The following is a 12,279-nucleotide window of genomic DNA, read 5'->3' as shown; positions in this document are numbered from 1 at the left end:
ATTCTAAGTTGCATTAACTTTAATGTTAAACTTAATTCCATCCTGACCCTAAACATGTCTATACCAATAAAACATCACTGAGGTAAATGATCGCACTATTTCCATTTAATATGTCTGGTATATTTGTTCCAGTCATGATTTGGGTTGCAAAAATGCAGGTGACCACTAGATATGTGGCTAAAAGCTTAAATGCTAATAAACACAGTTGTAATTACCACCAGAGTTTCTAACGTTCTTAAAGAAAGGAGGATTCAAACTTTGGAAAAGATGGGCAAAAAATTAATGTTGAAAAAGGAAAAATGATCACCTTCTCTGGAGGAAATTTTCAGGTGTGAGAGAAAAGACATAGATTTACAGCATGAGAGAGTTATACATATTTCCCATGATCCTTGCATTTATTATCACAATGTTCTCATTTCACCGCATGTCCGCTCATACATAGTTGGATTGTTAGATTGTTTTTTCTACAATGTGAAGTCACAAGGGATGAAACATTCTTTCATTTTAAATATTGCTACTAGGAACTTCCAACCATCACTATCTATAGTTCCGCTTCTTCTCAAATAATGTGGGGCTAGAATCTGGTGAACTTTTACATGTCTGTTAGTTATGTCAGACTTCTACTCTCCAATGCCTTTCCTGGGAAGTGAGTCTGTTAAACTTATGTGGAAATGGATCTTGCTGAAAGTTTTTGGAAGCAGGGACCATCGATCCAATTATGCTGTACAGTACTAAAGATGCCCTTTTTTTTTTTGGAGTATTGGTAATTCTTCCACAACTTTGCAAAATTTCAGAATTTCCAGTGTTGCTTTCAAGAGTCTGCTGCTTCATAAATCAATGACTGCAGAGTGAAATAATCATATTCTACCTCCCGAGACAAGCCAACACTTTCAGAGGAATTAAACTTCTCTAAGTGCCAAATTTAATTTGAATGAAGGAATATGTTTGCTTTAAGAAGTTTCCATTAAGAAGTTAATCAGATTATTGCTGGCTTTTGTTGTGGATTCGTGGAAACTGCTTGCTAATTTTTTCCCCAGGTCTGTTTCTTTTTTCCAGAATGCAACTGTTGCGTCCTTGGCGGGAAAACAGACACGAGAAGCGGCTGGAGTTCTCAGGTTCTTTTATTCAGCGTTCAGCTTACAGGAAGATGGCTTCAGCTCAGCCCAAACGCCTCACAGCCTCTTATATAGGCAACTCCCGGGTAAATGGGTTACTTTTCCCGCGCCAGCACCCGCGCATGCGCACGGCGCTGGCGACAGCCTGTCTGGTCCCGGGCAGCTTTGCACCTGCCCGGGACTGCCTGCAAACGCCCGAGCCGTTTGCAAGGCTCGGGACATAACACCCCTTTCCCCCGGGCTAAAACTACTATCAACATACAACATTTATTTTACACGACAATTTGCTCCCCAGTGTTCCCACTGTTTACTGGCTTCTGTCTTGCCAACAATGTTATGTAATCTTCTAGGTACTTAGGAGATTTCTTTGCTCTCTGTGACCTTCTTAGCTCTGGGTTACTGGCATAAGTCCCCTGACTGGAGGGAGGCATGAGCCTGTTCTCTCTACTGTGCCCTGGTGTCTTCCAAGGACTGTGCCCCGATGCCTGGCCTGCTTGCTTGCCCACCGGGCTCGTCAGGCCAGGGCTTCTGTTGCTTTGTGACCTGGTTGTCCTACCTAGCTGTAGACCCTCAGGCCCCTTGAAGTGATAGCCACTGCTGGGCGTCTCTGTAGAACCCCCTAGGTCAGTCCAAGACCTGTCAGGAGGCTGTCTATTCCCTGAACCCCATTCTGTGTTTGGGCTCGTGTGGGTTTCTGTACTCTCCCAAAACTCAGGTGTCCCCTGATTTGTGCTAGGGGTGTTGTAGTCGGGACTTGGTTCCTCGACTAGCTCTGTGTATGTTTGACCCCCTGTAGGATTTGGGGTAAGGTCAGGCCAACCTTGGGCATTGTGTGCCAGCTCTCTTGCGGGGAATGATTTGTTGGGATGCCCCCGGGTATCCTCCGTTGCTGGAGTGCTGTGTGCTGTGTGTGGAAAGTGAGTATGCCCCCGGGGTAACTCCCTGGCTGGAGTAGGCGTGAGTGCCTGTTGTGTGGGTAAGCTCCAAGACTTCCTTTTCGGAGCAATTGCAGAACCTTGGGACGAGCCGTTTGTGGCTCCCTCAGTGGCGATGGGCAGTAGCTCTTGCCCTTCCCTTTGCTCCAAAGGGTCCCCCTCCCCCCCTGGAAAAGACCCAGGAGTTTCAGCAGAAAAGTCCCGCCTAGAGCGGAGTTGGTCGATGTGCCGACGCAGGACACGACCGTTGTCCAGGGCAACCTCGTAGGAGAGAGGACCTGTGATCCTGGACACAGAAGCGGGGACCCATGTATGACCAGGCCCGTAATTGCGAGCCCAAACCGGGGCACCCACAAGTAGTTGTCTAGGTGCCCTAGGATGTGAGGTAGATGAAGGCAGTCTGTCCGGATGCAACCGGTCAAGTCTCGTAGTAAGTTGGCGCCCCCAACGAAGTTCAGCTGGACTTCTCCCTGTAGAAGTGGACGGTGTGGTGCGATAAGAAAGGAGAAAGTCAGCCAACCTGTGATGCCAGTCCCCGTAGGTGAGTCTCTTCAAGGCGTCCTTTGCGATGCGCACCATGCGTTCAGCCATACCGTTGGTGGATGGGTGAAAAGGCGCAGATGTGGCATGACGAATCAGGTTTGCCTGTAAGAAAGCTTGGAATTCGGAGGAGGTGAATTGAGGGCCGTTGTCAGACACAATGACATCTGGCAGCCCGTGTGCAGCAAAAATCCCCCTCAGTACCTGAATAGTCTTTGCAGTGGTGGTGGACGAGACAGGCACAACCTCAAGCCATTTTGAATGGCTGTCAACAAGGACCAAGAAGAACTGGCCCTGAAAGGGCCCAGCGTAGTCAATGTGCACCCTAGACCATGGGGACTGTGTTTCCTCCCATTTATGCACAGGAGCTTGGGGCATCTCTGGGCGAGATCGTTGGCACATGTGGCATGCGTGTACCTTAGCCTCAATATCTTTATCTAAAGCAGGCCACCACAAGTGGCTGCGTGCAAGAGCCTTCATACGAACAATGCCAGGATGACCCTCGTGGAGGGATTCTAAGACCCTAGTCCTCATTGAGGTGGGAATGACAACTCTGTTTCCCCAAAGCAAACAACCCTGAGAAAGGGACAATTCGTTCCTTTTGGACCAGAAACTCTGAAACTCAGGACTAGGGCAGTGCTCAGGCCACCCGGACAGGACCCAGGAGCGGACACGTGAAAGTGTGTGATCTGTACCTGTTTCAGCGGTAACATCCCTGGCACTAAGAGGAAGCTCGGGCAAGGCTTGGATTGATAGAATGTTGACAGCTGGCGCGGGGTCAGCTTCTACTACTGGCAGAGGCAACCTACTGAGGCCATCAGCATGGCCCATTTCTTTCCCAGGCTTGTGGAGTAATGAAAAATCATATGCAGACAAAAAAATAGACCACCTAAGCATTCTAGGGGAAATGATGTGGGGAGTCTGCTTACGTGTGGTAAACAGTCCCAGCAGAGGCTTATGGTCAGTGAAGACCGTGAAATGCCTGCCATATAGAAAATCGTGGAATTTTTTAATTCCAGCAACAACAGCCAGAGCCTCCCTGTCTATCTGAGCGTAGTTGCGCTCGGCAGAAGACAATGTTCTGGAGTAGTATGCAATAGGAACCTGAGTTCCATCAGACCTGAGGTGACTCAGGACAGCTCCAACCCCGTAGGGGGATGCATCACAAGCGATGCACACAGGAAGAGACTCGTTGAAATGTGCAAGAACACTGTTAGAAGTGAGCAAGGCCTTGACTTCTTTAAAGCAAGCCTCATGTGCTTGTGACCACAGCCACACAGCTTGTTTGTCTAGTAGCCTGTGAAGAGGCTCAGCTACACTAGCTTTATGTGGAAGAAAAGAATTGTAGAAATTCAGGAGGCCTAAGAAGGCCTGAAGTTCGGCCTTAGACTTTGGCCTGGGTGCTTCTAAAATAGCAGTTAGTTTGGATTCAGCAGGATGAATCCCAGCAGCATCAATTTTGAATCCCAGAAATTCAGTAGAAGGCACCCCAATCTTGCATTTGTCTTTTCTGAGCTTAAGGCCTGATTTCCTGAATCTTAACAGGACAGCCCTAAGCCTTTCAGCTAGAATGTGTGTGGAGTCTCCTGCAATCAAGACATCGTCAAAGTAGGGGCAGACCCCTGGTATACCTCGTAGTGTGTTTTCCATTACGCTTTGGAAAATCCCAGGAGCGACATTCACTCCAAACTGCAGCCTTTTTACCTTAAAGGCTCCCCTGTGGGTCACAATAGTCTGAGCTATGGCAGCATCATTATCAACAGGCAGCTGTTGATATGCTTGAGCTAGGTCAAGCTTTGCAAAAACACGCCCCCCCTTGAGAGAGGCCAGGATGTGACTGACCACAGGAACAGGATAGGCATGTTGCTGCAATGCCTTATTGAGTGTGCATTTGTAATCAGCACAAATGCGAATGTCCCCATTTGCCTTTAGAGGCGTGACAATGGGGGTCTCCCATGGGCTGGAATCAACAGGTTCTAGGATTCCTTGTTGGATTAGTTTGTCTAATTCAGTGTCAATCTTACTTTTTAAAGCAAAAGGGACCCTTCTTGCTTTAATCCTAATGGGAGTGACAGTGGGGTCTAGCTTTAAGGACACAGGTGGTCCTTTGAATGTGCCCAGCTGGGGGCTGAAAACATCTGCAAATTCCTTGCAGACTTCCTGTAGGTCGAGTGTTTGTAAGCTGTTGAGTCCTGTGACGTGTATCCCCAGGGCCTCAAACCAATCGAGTCCTATGAGACTCGTTCTTTCACCCCCTACTACTAACAAGTCTAGTGGACCTTCAAAACTCTTGTATTGCACGTTAAGGGTGGCCTCCCCCTTAACACACACTCTTGAGTTCTGAAAATCAGTTAATACAATATCAGAAGGCCTTAACTTGGCCTTAGTCCCACTACTGGAACAAATCTTCCTAAATGTATGCAATGAAATGATGGAAAGGGCGGACCCTGTGTCTAGTTCCATAGATAATGGAACCCCTTGTAGCTTCACGTTGAGTGACAGCTTTTTCTTCATGGGCTTGTGTGTGCCTGTCCTACAAATGTTTCTACGCGAAGCGCAAAAACCTACCCTATTCTGGCTGGGGACTCTGGTACCCTTCAGGCGTTCTTCTTGAGGTTGTGCCTTTCGTCGGCCCAGACACACAGCTGCAATGTGCCCTTGTTTGCCGCATGCCCGGCAGGTAGCGGAGCGGAACTTGCAGTCGGTTCTCCTGTGGCGACCTCCACAGCCGATGCACTTGAGCGGAGCTGAAGAGCTTTCCTTCTGATTTTCTCCCTTCGCGGGGTGTAGACGGTCGACTTCTTCGTCCGGATCCTCCTCGGAGTTTCGTCGGACGTCTTCTTGGTGCACGGACGCACCCTCTGCACTGCTTCTGATCGGCCGCATGTTCTTGACGGCGCCGCCTGCTGCTTCTTCCGCGGTGGCTTCCCTTAAAGCGTCTTGGAAGGATAATTCTTCCTTAGCGAAAAGTCTCTGTTGTAGCTCTCGATGCCTCAACCCGCACACGAATCGGTCCCTCAGTCGTTCCTCGAGGTCCTTGAACTCGCAGGGCTTGGCGGCCTTCCGTAACGCGGCGATGTACTCCTTGGCTGACTCCCCGGACCGTTGATCCCTCTGCTCGAAGGTGTGGCGCCATGAGATAACGGACACCTTGGGGTGGAAGTGGTCCTTCAGCAGCTTCTTCAGGTCTGCGTAGCTTACAGACTCTACTGGAACAGGTGCTGCAAGGTTTTCTGCGATTTCGAAGGCGTCTTGGCCGCAAGCGCAAAGCAGGGTGGCAGCCTTCAAGCTATCTTCCCTCACTTGGTTTGCCTTGAAGTAGTTCTCCATTCTGGATACGTAGGACTCCCACCGCTCTGGATGTGAGACGTCGAATTCCGCAAGCCTTCCGATTTTCGCCATCTTCGGATCTTCAGGAGACGGGTCTATCAGCCAGCCTACCCCCGAATGCGCACTGGATTGGCGGGCAGCTGCTGAGTCAACACCGTTCCTCTTCCGCCGCTCAGGACTCCTTGGGTAAGCTTACACTTTTTCCTTTCCAGGTAGTGCAAGGCATCCCACCTTCGTCGCCAGTGTTGCGTCCTTGGCGGGAAAACAGACACGAGAAGCAGCTGGAGTTCTCAGGTTCTTTTATTCAGCGTTCAGCTTACAGGAAGATGGCTTCAGCTCAGCCCAAACGCCTCACAGCCTCTTATATAGGCAACTCCCGGGTAAATGGGTTACTTTTCCCGCGCCAGCACCCGCGCATGCGCACGGCGCTGGCGACAGCCTGTCTGGTCCCGGGCAGCTTTGCACCTGCCCGGGACTGCCTGCAAACGCCCGAGCCGTTTGCAAGGCTCGGGACATAACAGCAACCATTCTTAATTTCATAATATGCTTATACTTTCAATCAAAGCGTCTTTCTGTTTAGTTTTCTTGAACTGCTTTTCTACTAATAAAACAGATTTGTTTAGCTCTGGGTTTTACAAAACAAAAAAAATGTGAGAGTTGCTACAAGCAGGCTGAGATCAGATTATGTTTCTTTCCAGTCAAAAAAATTATCACTGTTTCAGGATACTCTCTCTTGTAACAATTAACTTGTAACGTCAAGTACAAAAATGTTTGCCAGCCAGCAAAGCAGAGGTATATTTTATATTGCATTTATCCTCTCTATCCTCTCCCATTCCCCCAGCTCCACCGTTCAAGGTAAACTAAAAGTTTATTTTTCTTCAATATCTTGACATGCACATGGGTTGCAAAATATTTGACAAAGAATTCCATGACATTTTGAATAGCAAACACGCTTACTACAGGTTAAGTGGATTCCTGTCAGGGTTGGAAAACATGCTGAAAGAGTAAATAAATATTCTCCTCTATTAGTAAAATTACTAATAAAAGAGAATATTGTAGCTCAGGATTGAAATGAGGGGTCATTGCTGCTCTCTGAGTTTGGAGGTTTTCTTGTAATATTTCATTACCCAACTAGGTAACATCATCACTGCTAGTAGAAAGCAGGATGTGCAAGAAAATCATTAAGCTCAGAGAGCACCAACGACCAGTTGTGGGATTCAAATATGTGAACAACTGGTTCTCTGTGTAGATACCACTTCCAGAAGTCCATTCTGGGCCTGGGCAACAAAAAATTAGCTATTGGTTCTGCCAAAGTGGTGCGAACTGGCTGCCAATGACCTCACAGAGTAAAGTGAGCCATGGTTCTTCAACAGACTGGAAAGAGGAAACTTGAGTGGCATTGCTGCAAGACTCCATCCTAAGTTTTACATTAGACAGTGTCTAATCACAGTTTCTACATTCTTTAATGGAATGGAAAATTGACCAGAATCAACCAGCCCATTATGTATCGGAATAAAAGATATCTCAATATAAGACTACAGAAGTGTTATGTTTTCCGTTTGTTGGCAATTGACGAAGACACATGGTGAAAACAACAAGCTCTTTATTACTCTTTTCCTAAAACCAAGCAAACAGCAAAAGGCACGCAGGCCTTTTATAGTGCCTGAAACCCTGACAGTGTGAACCAATAGGAATTGGCTGGACCCTCTGAGTCCAAGCCAGTGTACTTTGGAGGGGTGGAAGTCCCCAAGTCCACAATGGACTCGTCTTGGGAACACTGTCCCTCGAGCCCAAGGCTAGCAGGTGGAGAGGCCTGAGTGGCGGAAGTGCCCCAGTACTCTGTAGCCCCGGAGCACATGCCAGAGGTGCCAGAGTCAAGAGCCGCCTCCATGGCAAACTCCTTTGCTACTGACTTGCGAATTATGAGAATGCCCCTGTTGGAATTCCCTTTCTCTGGCTGTGTTTGATGTATGTAGATACCCCAGGTCTGTCTCCCTGTCTGGAGCACTATCTGACATGTTTGAATAATGTGGATACCCCCGGTGTGACTCCCTGTCTGGAGCAATAACGGATGTGCAGGATGACCCCCTATCTTGGGAATTCCTGCTTGGAGCACTTGCAGAGTCTTGGGATGACCCCCAAACAGCCTCAGCAGCTTGTGAGGCCCTGTTAGGCCTGGGAACCTGTGACCCAGAATGCATATTATGGTCCTCCTCCCCCCCAGAGCAGAGCCAGGAGCAGAAACGTGGCTGTCCAGTCTCCAACGCAGTTGGTTTATGTGCCTGCAAAGAACACGGCCATCCTCCAAGGCAACTTCGTATGACAATGGCCCAGAGACCTTGCAGACCACAGCTGTGACCCAGAGATGTCCAGGCCCATAGTTCCATGCCCAAATCGGATTACCCACCAGAAGTCTCCTAGGTGCCCGTGGTTGTGACACCTGTGAAGCCACCCTGTCCGGGTGCAACCTGTCCAGTTTGGTGATGAGGCGGTGACCCCAGCAGAGTTCTGCAGGGCTCTTCCCTGTGGCTGTGCAAGTTGTGGTGCGGTGTGCAAGAAGGAAATCTGCTAACCTGTGATGCCAGTTACCGTAAGTCAGTTTCTTGAGAGCATCCTTGGTAGTGCACACCATTCTCTCTGCCAGTCCGTTGGAAGATGGGTGGAAGGGAGCAGAAGCCGCATGCCAGATCAAGTTGGTCTGAAGAAAAGCCTGGAACTCAAAAGAGGTAAATTGGGGGCCATTATCTGAAACCAGGACATCTGGAAGCCCATGTGATGCAAAAATTCCTCTCAACACCTGGATGGTCCTGGCAGTAGTAGTGGAGGAAACAGGAACAACCTCTAGCCACTTGGAATGGCTGTCAACGATGAGAAGGAAGAATTGCCCCTGAAAGGGCCCAGCATAATCTATATGCACCCTTGACCATGGGGGTTTGAGTTTCCTCTCACCTATGTACTGGGGCGTGAGACATTTCAGGCCGTGACTGTTGGCACACTTGGCACCCGTGCACCTGAGCCTCGATGGCTTTATCGAGTCCAGGCCACCAAAGATGGCTGTGCGCAAGCGCTTTCATCCTTACTATACCAGGATGTCCCTCATGCAGAGAGAGAAAAATTCTAGACCTCAATGAGGCTGGGATTACTACCCTACTACCCCATAACAGGCACCCCTTGAAAGTGGAAAGTTCATGCTTCTTGTGCCAGAAGCTTTGGAACTCAGTATCTGGGCACGTGTCAGGGCATCCTGACAACACCCAGGTCAGCATGCGTGTGAGTGTGTGATCAGTGGCAGTTTCTGCAGCCACATCCCTACCATTTAGGGGAGATTCAGGTAACTCCTGAATGGAAAGAATATTAATGGCAGGAGCAGGATCTTCCTCTATCTATTTAAGAGGTAATCTGCTGAGGCCATCAGCATAGCCCATTTCTTTTCCAGGTTTATGAATTAGAGTGTGGTCATATGCTGACAGCATATATAGAGAAATAATATGTGGTGTCTGTTTGTTAGTGGTAAACAAACCCAGCAGAGGCTTATGGTTTGTGTAGACCATGAAATGGCGACCATATAAGAAATCATGGAATTTCTTTATGCCAGCCACTATGGCCAAGGCTTCTCTGTCAATCTGAGCATAATTCTGCTCTGCAGATGACAGAGTCCTTGAGTAGTAGGCCACAGGGACTTGTGTCCCATCAGCCTTCAGATGGCTAAGTACTGCTCCCACCCATAAAGAGATGCATCGCATGTGATGCAAACGGGCAATTGCTCATTGAAATGCACTAAAACAGCATTTGAAGAGAGCAAGGTCTTAACCTCACTGACACTCCTGTCATGGACTTTAGTCCACTGCCATGGAGCTTGCTTGTCTAAGAGCCAGTGTAATGGTTCAGCCACTGCAGCCTTATATGGAAGGAATGCGTGATAGAAATTTAAAAGCCCCAAGAAAGCTTGCAGCTCACTTTTGGTCTTGGGCCTTGGGGCCTGCTGAATTGCTTAAAGCTTGGATTCAGCATGGTGAATGCCTTGGGCATCAATCCTGAACCCTAAGAAGTCAGTGGAAGTGACTCCTATCTTGCATTTATCCTGCTTCAGTTTAAGGCCTGCTTTGCAAAAACGAAGCAAGATAGCCCTTAATTTTTCTGCTAAATTTTGAGATGACTTCCCAGCAATGAGGACATCATCGAGGTAGGGACAGACTCCAGGAATACCTCGAAGTGTGCTCTCCATGACACTTTGGAATATGCCAGGGGCTACATTTACCCCAAATTGCAGTCTTTTGACCTTGAAGGCCCCCCTGTGAGTTACAATCGTCTGTGCAGATGCCTCATCAACAGGTAGCTGTTGATAGGCCTGTGCCAGGTCAAGTTTCGCAAAAATGCACCCCCCCTTGAGGGAGACCAGAATGTGGCTTACAACTGGCACTGGATATGCGTGCTGTTGCAACATTTTATTCAGTGTGCACTTATAGTCTGCACATATACGGACTTCCCCATTAGCCTTTAGAGGCGTTACTATGGGGGTTTCCCATGGACTAGAATCTACAGGTTCTAAAATGCCCTGCTGGAGCAATTTGTCTAGCTCAGCATCTATCTTACCTTTGAGAGCAAAAGGCACCTTTCTAGGCTTGACCCTAATGAGCGTGATAGTTGGGTCTAACCATAGTGCAATGGGAGGCCCCTTGTAGGATCCTAGCTCTGAACTAAACACATCCGAAAACTCCTTGCAAACCTCTGCAAGGCCCAACATTTGCAAGTTGTGCAGCCCAGTTACTTGGATTCCCAGAGCCTTGAACCAATTGAGTCCAATAAGACTCATACGTTCACCCCCAACTACCATCACATCTAGGAAACCTTCAAAATCCTTATGCTGTACCTTGAGCGTGGCTTCCCCTTTTACACAGACCTTAGAATTTTGAAAATCAGTGAGTATTAGATTTGATGGCCTGAGTTTAACTCGAAGGCCACTACTGCTGCAAATCCTTTTAAAGGTGTCCAGTGAAATGATTGATAGAGTGGACCCTGTGTCCATCTCCATCAATAAGGGAACCCCGTGCAACTTCACGTTAATGTGAAGTTTTTTCTTAAGGGGCTTGTGTGTCTCTGTTTTTAGAATGCTCCTGCGCGATGCGCAGAATCCCACCCTGTGTTGGCTGGGGACCCTGGTACATTTCTGAAGCAATTCTTCCTGAGGTTGGACCTTCTGGCGACCCAAATAGATGGAGGCAATGTGGCCTTGCCTGCCACACGCCCAGCAAATGGCAGAGCGAAACCTGCAGTCAGCTCGCTTGTGGTGTCCTCTGCACCCGAAGCACTGAAGAGATGCCGGGGCCTTGTCTGGATGCCCCTTCAGCCTTCTTTCTGCTGGCTGATGCAATCTGTCCACTTCCTCTTCAGGATCCACCTCGGATTCTTCTCGAGCGTCCTCTTGATGGACAGTAGCTGTGGCTGGAGGGTTCCTGGTGAGCCGCAAAGCCTTCACAGTGCTGCCTGCTGCTTCTTCAGCTGCCACCTCTCTTAACGCGTCTTGGAAGGAGACATCCTCTTTTGCAAAGATCTTTTGTTGTAGATTTCTGCTCCTTAAGCCACACACGAAGCGATCACACAGTCTGTCTTCCAGATCCTTGAACTCACAAGGCCTGGCCGTTTGTCTTAAGGCAGCAATAAAGTCCGCAGCAGATTTACCCAGCCTCTGGTCCCTCTGCTCGAACGCGTGCCTCCAAGTGATCACAGACAATTTCGGCTGGAAATGTTCCTTCAACATCTTCTTCAAGTCAGCATACGATACTGACTCCAGAAGTGCAGGGGCCACCAGATTTTCCGCGATGTCAAAAGCTTCCTGTCCATAGGCACACAAAAGAGTTGCTGCCTTCAGGCCATCTTCTCTTATTTGATTTATTCTAAAGTAGTTCTCCATCCATGCTACATATAAATTCCATCTCTCTGGGTGGGAGACATCAAAATCAGTCAAACGGCCAATCTTCGACATCGTAAGCTTGACGGTCTTTGCTAATTGCCTGCTCTGCAGGCTAAGATTTGGTAAAGGGTCCTTTTGCCGAGCTCATCTCCAGTGATGCTGTACTGGCAGGCTGAGTCGCGAATGCAGGACGCTGTCTTCCCGATCATCAGGACTTCCTTAGTGAGTCCTAATCCTTTTCCTTGCTTGCAGGGATCCCACCTTCGTCGTCAGTGTTATGTTTTCCGTTCGTTGGCAATTGACGAAGACACATGGTGAAAACAACAAGCTCTTTATTACTCTTCTCCTACAACCAAAAAACAGCAAAAGGCACACAGGCCTTTTATAATACCTGAAACCCTGACAGTGTGAACCAATAGGAATTGACCATTTTTGCACCTTGCGCATG

The sequence above is a fragment of the Crotalus tigris genome, unplaced genomic scaffold, assembly GCF_016545835.1.
Source record: "Crotalus tigris isolate CLP2741 ecotype Arizona unplaced genomic scaffold, ASM1654583v1 scf7180000017899.1852299, whole genome shotgun sequence".
Classification (NCBI taxonomy): domain Eukaryota; kingdom Metazoa; phylum Chordata; class Lepidosauria; order Squamata; family Viperidae; genus Crotalus; species Crotalus tigris.
The sequence above is the reverse complement of the archived record's forward strand: the minus strand, read 5'-3'. Positions refer to the sequence as shown.